The sequence below is a fragment of the Hemitrygon akajei genome, chromosome 3, assembly GCF_048418815.1.
Source record: "Hemitrygon akajei chromosome 3, sHemAka1.3, whole genome shotgun sequence".
In the NCBI taxonomy this organism is placed as follows: Eukaryota; Metazoa; Chordata; class Chondrichthyes; order Myliobatiformes; family Dasyatidae; genus Hemitrygon; species Hemitrygon akajei.
In genome coordinates, this window is record NC_133126.1 from 188,315,112 (window position 1) to 188,327,324 (window position 12,213).

Sequence of the window (12,213 nt, forward strand, 5' to 3'; positions counted from 1 at the left end):
TCAACTAACACTGGAGAAAATGGGTCATGACTCTGTGCTTGGTGTGCTTGTCCAGTTTGGAAGAGTTCAAGTTCACGTGTGAATCACTTATTAAACATTTGCCTCCCATGAGAACATCTGCCCAGATGAAGATTTGCTTCAGTGGTCACTGGTATATTGAAACGTACAGTGAACTGTATCGTTTGCATCAATGGTATGCTGATAATAAATCAGCCAAGCTACAAAGAATGGAGTAAGCTCAATGGGTTGAGTAGCTTAATTCTGTTCCTATGTCTTACAGTAGTATGGTAAGATACAAAAAAAATCCTGCAGATGGTAGAAACCTAAAATAAAACAAATTACTGGAAATACTTAGCAGTTCAGGCAGCTTCCATGGAGAAAGTCAAGTGAAGTTTACTTTGTAGGTTAATGGCTTTTCATCAGATTTGACCAGCTCAGAGTTAAACTGGAAAGGCGGGCTATCTGAAATTGTTGCTTTCAGTACTGAGTGGTGCACTTTGCAGCGTGCTTGGAGGGAAGATGAGATGCTGTTGCCTGAACTCGCATTCAAAGGAAAGAAAGCTTAGAAACAAAGATTAGCTTTATTTGCCACAGGTGCATCAAAACATACAGGGAAGTTCGTTGTTTTATAGCAACAACTCATGCAGTCTGAGGCTTGTGTTGGCGACAGCCCACAAGTGTCCTCATGCTTCCAGTGCCAACATAGCATGCCCACAACTTACTAACCTAACTTGTACGTCTTTAGAAGTGGGAGTAACTGGAGCACCCGGAGGTCACGGTGAATTTACGAAACTCCTTACAGAAGACGGTGGAGATAGAGCCCTCTTAAAGTTGGTGCTATAAAGTGTTACACTTACTGCTTGGCTATTGTGCTGCTCAATTCTATTTAAATTCCTGGGTGTCACTATCTCAGAGTACCTGTTCTGGATCCATCATATAAATGTAATTGCAAAGAAAGCACAACAGCACCTCTACTTCCTTCAGAGTCTGCAGAGTCTCGGGAGTCTTCCTAAGGAGTGGCTGCATTATAGCCTGGTATGAGAACACCAATGCCTTTCAGCGGAAAATTGTTCAAAAGGTAGTGGATTCGGCCCAGTACGTCGCAGGTAAAGCCCTCCCAATCACTGAGCACTTCTACATGAAAAGCTGTCATAGGAAAGCTGTATCCTTCATCAGAGATCCTCACCACCCAGGCCATGCTCTTTTCTTGATGCTGCTATTAGGTTAAAGGTACAAGTGCCTCAGTGCTCTCACCGCCAGGTTCAAAAACAGATACTACCCCTCAACCATCAGGCTCTTGAACTAAAGACTCCTCTTGGATGTGTTGCTTAGATTTCCAGCATCTGCAGACTTTCTCTTGTTTGTGATTGAACTACACCCATCTGTTGAGATGTTCCCAGAACCAAAGATCTCATTTTAAGAACTCTTTATCTTGTTATTTCATGCTCTTGTTATTTATATTTGCATTTACACAGTTTGTCGCCTTCTATACTCTTGCTCTTTCAATGATCCTGTTTACGGTTACTGTTCTATAGATTTGCTGAGCATGCCTGCAGGAAAAAGAATCTCAGGGTTGGATGTGGTGACATGTATGTACTTTCACTTTGAACTTTGAAGTTGACTAGCAGTTTCTGCCGTATATAGGCCAACTGCAATACAGGTTAAAATCTCAGTCGGGGCTGTGCTTCAGTACGACAGATCCTTTCCAAATGCATGCACGTAGTACTTCATGTGTCTATGCTCTTTTAACAAAGTTCAAAGTAAATTTATTATCAAAGTATATATGTGTCACCATATGGGAAACATTTCTTTGTGGTCATACTCAACAAATCTTCAGAATAATAACCAAAACAAAATCAGTGAAAGTTTGCCCAACTTGAGCGTTCAACCAGAGTGCAGAAGACAACAAACTGTGCAAATACAAAAATAAATAAACAAACAATATTTTAAGCATGAGATGAGTCCTTGAAAGTGAGTCCATTGGTTGTGGGAACGTTTCAGTGATAGGACAAGTGAAGTTGAATGAAGTTATCCCCTTACGTTCAAGAGCCTGATGGTCGAGGGGTAATAACTATTCCTGAACCTGGTGGTGTGAGGCCTGAGGCTCCTGTATCTTCTTCCTGATGGCAAAAGTGAGCTTTGACCACCTTTGAGCAAATTTTACAAAACTGTGCCACTATCCAGTGTTATAACTACATCGCAATACCATCTGGATGTTAAGAATATGTTTAGACATCCTGTGATAGACCTTTAATGTGACAAATGGCATTTGCTGATACACCACAATAACCCATACATTGTAAATTAGTCTATTATGATGCTTTACAATCCAGCATTCACTAATCAGGGTTTGATTCCCACTGCTGTCTGTACATTCTCCCCATGACCATATGGTTTCCTTCCAGGTGCTCCAGTTTCTTCTCACATTCCTAAGGCACACAGTTAGGGTGGTTGAGTGGTGGGCATGCTGTGTTGGTACCAGAAGCCTGGCGACGATTGTGGCCTGCAACAGCACAATCTTCAGACTGTGCTGGTCAACATAAACAATGCATTTCACCGGATGAACTTCAGACAACTATTTTTTACCTATCTCATTCCACGCAGCTTGGCCGCTTCCCAATCCTTTATATCCAGTGCTAGTGTTGTCAAGATATGTTTTCAAATGGTGGTGATAGAAGTTTCTTTGATGTCTGTTCCAACAACTTGAAGCAATATGACATCGTTAACACAATGAAATGCTGCAGGAATCCTCATGGGATCACAAACAATTGGCCAAAGCACGAACGCGTGAACACCACTTCATTATTTATCTTTCCCGTGACTTATTTAAGGAGCAGAATTAGACCATCAAGCCTGCTCCGTTATTCCATCATGGCTGATTTAGAACACAGAACGACAGCACGGAACAGGAATAGGCCCTTCGGCCCAGAATGTTGTGAAGAACAATGCCCACAGCCTTCCAGTTTCCTCATATTCATGTAACTATCTGAACATCTCATAAAAGTCCCAAATGTATTTGCCTCTCCACCATAGCAGGTATTCCTGGCACCCACCACTCCCTATGTAAAAAAAAGTGTCCGTCACACCTCCTTTGAAATTACCCCCTCTCACCCTAAATGCATGCCCTCTGGTATTAGGCATTTCAACCCTGGGAAAAAGATACTGTCAGTCTACTCTATCTATGCCTCTCATAATCTTATAAACCTCTGTCAGGTCTCCCCTAAGCTTCTGCCGCTCCACAGAAAACAACCCAAGTTTGCCCAAACTCTTCTAATAGCACATGCCCTCTAATCCAGGTAGCATCCTGGCAAACCTTTTCTGCATGCTCCCCAAAGTCACGATATCCTTTCTATAATGAGGTGACCGGAACTGTATGAAAAGCTCCAGGTGCAGTCTAATTGGAGTTTTATAAAGCTGCAACAATCACTACCAAGGACTCCGTGGATCCCAGGCTGGGAGCCCCTGCCTTGAAGACTGTCCTCTGGTATTAGCCATTGGGAAAATAGATGATGGCTGACTATTCTTTCTATGCCTCTTAATCATCTTATACACCTCTATCAAGTCAACTTTCATCCTTCTTCGCTCCACTCACACTAGGAGCAAGTTACCGTAGCCAGTCAGTTAGCATGTCTTTAGAATAGGGAGGAAACATGGAGCTTCTGAAGGGAAACTAGGCACCACAGGTTTAGCCAGGTAAATGCTTCAAATAAAACAGCAAATCTTACATGTAAACGTGCTTTTAATATTATAGCATTTGTTCAGTCTAGGGCAGCGGTTAGATAACGCTTTACAGTGTCAGCAATTGGAGTTCAACTGCCACTGCTGTCTATTAGGAGTTTGTACGTCCTCCTTGTGACTGTGAGCGTTTTCTCTGGGTTCTACAGTTTTTGCTTACATAGGTTCCAAAGATGTAAGATAGGAAGTTGTGGGCATGTTACGTTGGCGCCAGAAGCGAGGCAAAACTTGCAGGCCACTCCAGCACATCTTTGGACTGTGTTGGCCATAGACGCATTCCACACATGTCCCGAGCTTTCAATGTACATGTTGACAAATAAAGCTAATGTTTATTCTTTAAACAAAGATCGCACTCTCCATTCCTTGTACATAGCTCCCTTCTCCCCTCTGCAACTGGAGTAAAACAATAGAACTGGTTTGGCATCTTTGCCTACAGTTTGCAGCACAGATGTGCTCGATACACGGAAGAGCAGCCTCACCCACCAGCAGCTGAGCATATGGTCGGAGGAAGGAAGAATTCAGTGTGAAACAGGCTTGGCATGCAGTGCCACGTGTTACCGTGATGTTACCGTAAATTAACTTAAACTGAAAATTTTAACACAGAATTTTATAAAACAAAATGGAAATTTTGATTAACTTACTGCAAAAGTGAAAAACTTGATTTTTGTTGTTGGTAACCTATGCATGAGCAATGGTATAAAAATCATTGCAGGGAGGCTATCAGGAAGGACATATAGGAGCCTTAGGTCCCATACACCAAGTTCAGGGACAGTAATTAGAGTCATAGAAGACTACAGCACAGAGACAGGCCCTTTGACCCATCTAGTCCATGCTGAAACATGAATTTGCCTAGTGCCATTGACCTGCATCTAGACCATAGTCCTCCATACCTCTCCCATCCATTTGCCTATCCAAATTTCCCTTAAATGTTGTAATCAACCCTGCATGCTTCACTTGTGCTGGCAGCTCGTTCCATACTCTCACCATCCTTAAGAGTGAAGAAATTTCCCCTCATGTTCCCCTTAAACTTCTCACCTTTCATCCTCAACCCATGACCTCTAGTTCTAGTCCCACCCAACCTCAGTGTAAAAAGTCTGCATGCATTTAGCCTATCTATGCCCTTCATAAGTTAGTTTACTTCTACTAAATCTCCCCTCATTCTCTACATTCTAGGGATTAAAATACTAACCTATTCAACATTTTCCTATAATTCAGAACCTCAAATCCTGACAACTTCCTTGTAAATTTTCTCTGCACTCTTTCATTCTTTACATCTTTCCTGAAGGTAGGTGACCAGAACTGGACACAACACTCCAAATTAGGCCTCATCATTGATAGATGAGGGCCAATGTGGCAAAAGCTTTCGTTATGACTCTATCTACTTGTGACTCCACTTTCAAGGAAGTATGAATCTGTATTCCCAGATCCCTCTGTTCTACCACACTCCTCAGCTCCCTTCTCACTACTCACCGTGTAAGACCGACCCCGGCTGGTCCTCCAGCACTTAATCTGAATCAGAATCAGGTTTACTATCACTGGCATACTTAGTGAAATTTGTTGGTTTGCAGCAGGAATACATTGCAATGCCTTTGTATGCGTGTTGATTAAGATTTTCATCATCTACAGAATCTCTTATGTCCTGAACTGTGTTTTATATCCATCCAGAGAGACTTCTTCCATCATACTTGCAAACCTACAGTAGGTATTAGAATTCAGATTGAGTCAGCTTAGCTCATGGTGTAGGTTAATTCCTTTATTCCTTTTCTAACTTGGACGTAACATTGCATTCCCATAAGAAGGAAGGGCGATTGAATGTGGATGGGAAAATACACAGTGACCGTTTTATTTGTTACCTCCTGTAGCTACTAAAGTAGCCACTGGGTGTATGTTTGAGGTCTTCACTGCCATAGCCCAACCACTTCAATGTTCAACATGTTGTGCACTCAGAGATGCTCTTCTGCCCACCACTGTTGTAATGGGGGGGGGGGTTATTTGAGTTACTGTCAGCTTGAACCAGTCTGACTATTCTCCTCTGACCTCGCTCATTAAGTACACATTTTCACTCACAGAACTGCTGCTCACTGGGTGTTTTTTTTTTCAGTTCTTTGCAAACAAAAATGCAAATTGCTGTGCATGAAAATCCCAAGAGATCATCAGTTTCTGAGGTACTCGAACCAACCCGTCTGGCACCAACAACCTTTCCGTGGTCAAAGATCACATTTCTTCCCCATTCTGATGTGTGGTCCGAACAACAACTGAACCTCTTGACCATGTCTGCGTGCTTTAATGCATTGAGTTGTTGTGACATGTTTGGCTGATTTAATTCTTGCTTTATCAAGCAGGTGTACCAATAAAGTGGCCACTTGGTGTATAATTGGGCGCTGCTATCACCTGCTTGGCAGTAGTGGCCTAGTATTCCATTCGAAATTGGGTCTGTAAGTTGCATCTTACAGACAACACAAACGATCTGTAAGTAATTTTTAGCATCTGTTGTCACAGAAGCCACAATAACATTGCACTGCTTGTCGCCCATGCCCCACACTCCTCAGTCCCTCTGTACCTCACTGTGATGAACGCCAGTGGGTAGTGAACCTCTTTCCGCCCAGTCTTAGTCGCAGCACAATAAATCAATATAAACTCCTAGGTCATTGGAACTCCAACCTTACGGTAGATTTTGACCGATTTCTAAAACAGTTAAATATTAATGTTTCAAACTCCCATTTAATCAAGAGCTTTTTATTTATCTTTATAAAAGTAATGATATACTTTTATGTACAGATATTTTGGTTTAATTTTGCTTTTGCATGTTTACATCCAACCTGCCTTACAAATATAGCAACACACTCAAAATGCTGGAGGAACTCAGAGAGTCAGGTAACATCTACGGAAAAGAATAAACAGTCGACATTTTGGGCCAAGACCCTTCATCATGATCTCCCATACTGCCTCGATGAGCAGATTCTCAGATTGGAGGAGCAATACCTCATATTCCATATGGGAAGCATCCAACCTGATGGGATGAACGTTGATTTCTGTAACTTTTGATAATTTCTCCCCCTTCCCCTTCTCTTTTTTTTCCCATTCCTCACTCTGGGGCCCCGCATAAATCTTCTTTCCTCAGCTGCTTATCACCTCTCCTTGCAGCCTCTGCTTCTTCCCTTTTTCCCATGATTCACTCTCCTTCCCCATCAGATTCCTTCTTCTTCACCCGTTTACCCTTTCCACCTATCACCTCCTAGCTTCTCACTTCATTCCCCACCCCCCTCCCACACCCACGTGACTTCATCTGTCACCTTCTAGCTTGTACTCCTTCCCCTCCCACATTTATTCTGGCCTCCGCCCCCTTCCGTCCCAGTCCTGATGAAGGGTCTTGGCCCAAAACTTTGACTGTTTATTCCTTCCTCAGTGGTATGAGAGTCACTGGGTACAAGGCACCATTACTGAGCTGACTGAAGGGAGAGCAACTGACTTCTTCAAATGCTCTCCCTGCCAATAATGACTTCATCCGGTCTTGGGCTGTCAGAGGCAGAACATCAGCCATGGAACTGCTCGGAGAGTACAGCTATTGTTGTCTTCGATACTGGCCAGAAGATGAAGTGACAGAGGATTGTGAACTCAGCCAGCTCCATCATGTGTATTACCCTTGACATAACGTCTTTTCATTATCACCATTGGAGAGGAGCTGCAGGAGCCTGTAGACATAACATTTTAGGAACAGCTACTTTCCCTCCACCATCGGATTTCTGAATGGACCATGAACCCATAAACACTACCTCACTACTTTGTTCTTTATTAGCACTATTTATTTACTTTTTAATACATTTCTTATTATAATATGTGGCATATTTTACGTATTGCACTGTACTGCAGTTTCATGACATAGGATTCTGATTCTTATCAATGAGACCCTTGAATGCCTCTGCCATACAGTAACTGCCTCTACCACCACCCCTGTGTACCTACCAGGCACTCACCACCCCTGTGTACCTAACAGGCCCTCACCACCCCGTGTACCTACCAGGCCCTCACCACCCCTATGTACCTACCAGGCCCTCACCACTGCTGTGTACCTACCAGGCCCTCACCACCCCTGTGTACCTACCAGGCACTCACCACCCCGTGTTCCTACCAGGCCCTCACCACCCCTGTGTACCTACCAGGCCCTCACCACCCCGTGTACCTACCAGGCCCTCACCACCCTGTGTACCTACCAGGCCCTCACCACCCCTATGTACCTACCAGGCCCTCACCACCCTGTGTACCTACCAGGCCCTCACCACCCCGTGTACCTACCAGGCCCTCACCACCCCTATGTACCTACCAGGCCCTCACCACCCTGTGTACCTACCAGGCCCTCACCACCCTGTGTACCTACCAGGCACTCACCACCCCGTGTACCTACCAGGCCCTCACCACCCCCTGTGTACCTACCAGGCCCTCATCACCCCTGTGTACCTACCAGGCCCTCACCACCCCGTGTACCTACCAGGCCCTCACCACCGCTGTGTACCTACCAGGCCCTCACCACCCCTGTGTACCTACCAGGCCCTCACCACCCCCGTGTACCTACCAGGCCCTCACCACCCCGTGTACCTACCAGACACTCACCACCCCGTGTACCTACCAGGCCCTCACCACCACTGTGTACCTACCAGGCACTCACCACCCCCGTGTACCTACCAGGCCCTCACCACCCCGTGTACCTACCAGGCCCTCACCACCCCTGTGTACCTACCAGGCACTCACCACCCCTGTGTACCTACCAGGCCCTCACCACCCCTGTGTACCTACCAGGCACTCACCACCCCTGTGTACCTACCAGGCCCTCACCACCGCTGTGTACCTACCAGGCCCTCACCACCCTGTGTACCTACCAGGCACTCACCACCCCTGTGTACCTACCAGGCCCTCACCACCCCGTGTACCTACCAGGCCCTCACCACCGCTGTGTACCTACCAGGCCCTCACCACCCCTGTGTACCTACCAGGCCCTCACCACCCCCTGTGTACCTACCAGGCCCTCACCACCCCTGTGTACCTACCAGGCCCTCACCACCGCTGTGTACCTACCAGGCCCTCACCACCCCCTGTGTACCTACCAGGCCCTCACCACCGCTGTGTACCTACCAGGCCCTCACCACCCCCTGTGTACCTACCAGGCCCTCACCACCGCTGTGTACCTACCAGGCCCTCACCACCCCCTGTGTACCTACCAGGCCCTCACCACCCCCGTGTACCTACCAGGCCCTCACCACCGCTGTGTACCTACCAGGCCCTCACCACCCCCTGTGTACCTACCAGGCCCTCACCACCCCTGTGTACCTACCAGGCACTCACCACCCCGTGTACCTACCAGGCCCTCACCACCGCTGTGTACCTACCAGGCCCTCACCACCCCCTGTGTACCTACCAGGCCCTCACCACCCCGTGTACCTACCAGACACTCACCACCCCGTGTACCTACCAGGCACTCACCACCCCTATGTAAAAAAATACTTACCACACTCCTCTCACCTTAAACACGTGCCCTCTGGTATTATGCATTTCAAACCTGGGGGATAGATACTGGCTGCTATACCTACCTTATAAATTTCTGTTAGGTCTTCCCTCAGTCTCTGCAGTCCCTGAGAAAAGAACCCGAGTTTGTTCAACCTCTCCGTATATGGCACATGCTCTCTAATCCGGGCAGCATCCTGGGGAACCTCTTCGGCACTGTAGGAGCATACTGAAAAGCCGCAAGCAGTTGCTGTTTGAAATGATGGTGATTTGTTTTTTAACTAGTTGTGTACCAGGAACCCCTTTGAGTCGCACCACCCAGACCACGCCCCCACCCCCCCCCCCCCCCCGATTTAACCCAGCCTAATCATGGAACAATTTTCAACAGCCAATTAACCTACCAAACAGTACATCTTTGGACTGTGGGAGGAAACTGGAACACCCTGAGGTCATGGGGAGAAAGTATAAATTTCTCTCAGGCAACTGTGGAAATTGAACCCTGGTCATTGGTACTGTAAGGTATTGTGCTAACCACTGTGCCGGCCATATTTAATATTCTCAGTTAACTACAGAGATCAGCTTTATTTATCATATGCACATTGAAACTTTAGTTAGCAACTTGATTACTAATTTAATTGGTGGAACTGTGTGGGCTGAGCACCCTGTTTCTGTGCTGTACTGCCCTATGTTCTATAACTCAAACGTAATTTTGCAGAATTGGGGCAGCCCGCAAGGGTCACCATGCATCCAGTGCCAACATAGCACGTGAGCAGTTTACTAACCCTAGCCCGTACATCCTGGTAATGTGGTCGGAAACTGCTGTGCCCAGAGGAAACTCACACAGGCGAGGGGAGAATGTCCAGCCTCCTTACAGACGGCAGTGGGAAATGAAGTCCAACTGGCGATTGGGCTGACTGCCGCACTACTGTGCCACAGTAACAGTTTCAGATGACAAGATTACCGGTTTGATAATACTACTGTACATTTTTATAACAGAATGGTAATTACAGAAAGCTTTAATTAAACAACAGACTAGGCCCTGATTATAAATTGATTATCCACAGGTCTAACAGTAAATCCAATTTTCTCTTACAACAATGGGTGCACACTATAATGTGATTCATGAAGATCCTGAAACTTAGGTTTCAGCACAACTGCATTCCATGTCCCTATTTCCCGGCTTTCTCTGTGATTCCCTGTTACCACATTGGCACAACCCACATCCCTATCTACTAGTTATTAGCCTTCACTAATATTTTCCCTGCAATTAAGGCGGCACAATAGTGTAGCGGTTAGCACAATGCTTTATGACACCAGCAACCTGGGTTCAATCCCCACTGCTGCCTGTAAGGATTTTGTACGTTCTCCCCGTGACTGCATGGGTTTCCTCCATACCAAAAACCTGCCAATTGATAGGTTAATTGTCCCATGATTAGGCCCAGGTAAAGTCAGGGGTTGCTGGGCAGTGTGTCTCAAATGGCCAGAAGGGCCTACGCTCCACACCCTCCCACTCTCATGGTGACCAGAACTAAATGCAAAACTCCAGACGTGGCCTAACCAGAGTTTTATAAAGCTACAACTTTATTTCTCGCTTCTTGATCTTAATGCCTTGGCTAATAAAGGCAAGCATGCCTTATGCTGTTTTATAACACCCTATCAACTTGTGCAACCGGTTTGACAGCAGTGTTCAAAATCATGAAAGCCTTTGATTATGTGAATCCGGATAACATATTTCCCAAGAACTATTCAACAGAGGAAACAGATGTAAAATGTTTGTCGAAAGCATGAGACAATGAGGAGAAAACATTTTACAGAGCAACCAATGAGACAGAGGCACCAACATTATGAGGTGCAGTGGGTTCTATGATAACTTTCTAAAAGAAGTAGTTTAGAAATAAAAATATGCAGGATTATTGAGAAAACTTCCTGTGTTGCTCTGGTTGGGTTTTGTTTATAATAAACCAGTCTGTATATGATAGTCTAAATGGTAACAACATTAGAAGTCCATTATACCACATTAATAGTTTAGCTGGATCAGTTGCAATGATGTTTTCCAAAGCATTTGCTTTCTATGGTAGCTCCCTTATATCATTCCCTGATATCACTTATTTCATTGAGCTATAAGGGATACCTCGTTGTACAATTGTAGCAAATGTTGACAATTAAATTAGCCAGATTTGTATAGAAGCTGTGACATAACTTCCCAACTCCTGAACTCAGTGCCCTGGTTGATGAAGGGCAGTGTGCCAAGTTGTGACAGAGTGGGTCTGCCACAATAACTCCTTACCCCCCCCCCACCCCAGTAGCCCCGTAATTCTCATTATCCCTGTCTGGCAGTGCTGACATTATGCTACTCGGGTACATGCTAGGCTAATGCACAGCAGGGATGCTTTTGTTTGTAAACATAGAAACATACAAAGCTGTGCCAAATACGCCCTTACTATAGAAATTAACTAGGGTTACCCATAGCCCTCTACTTTTCTAAGCTCCATGCACCTATTCCAGGTGTCTCTTAAAAGACCCTGTCGTATCTGCTTCCACCACTGCTGCTGGCAACCTATTCCACGCACTCGTCATTCTCTGAGTAAAAAACTCACCCCTGACATCTCCTCTGTACCTACTTCCAAGAACCTTAAAACTGTGCCCTCTTGTGTTAGCCATAAATGAGTACTTGCACACTCCAGGACAGTGGCATTCTTTGATGCTTCCTGGGTCAGGGAGGGGACCTGACTGATGGGTGGGGTGTCTTAAAAAAGGTGCCTGTTTAAGGTAGCACGTGTTCGGTGCTGGCTCAGTGGGGGAGTTCATTTTAGGCAAATGGGGAAGAGTACTGCCTCCTGGAAAATGGTTAGTTATTGATTGTTTTCTGAGCGATGCCGTCGTGATCATATTGTGATGAATATAATTGTGGACATTTGCGATTGTGAAGAAGGATGGGAATTCATGTGTTTTGGTTTATATGTAATTGTTCAGGCTCATGGT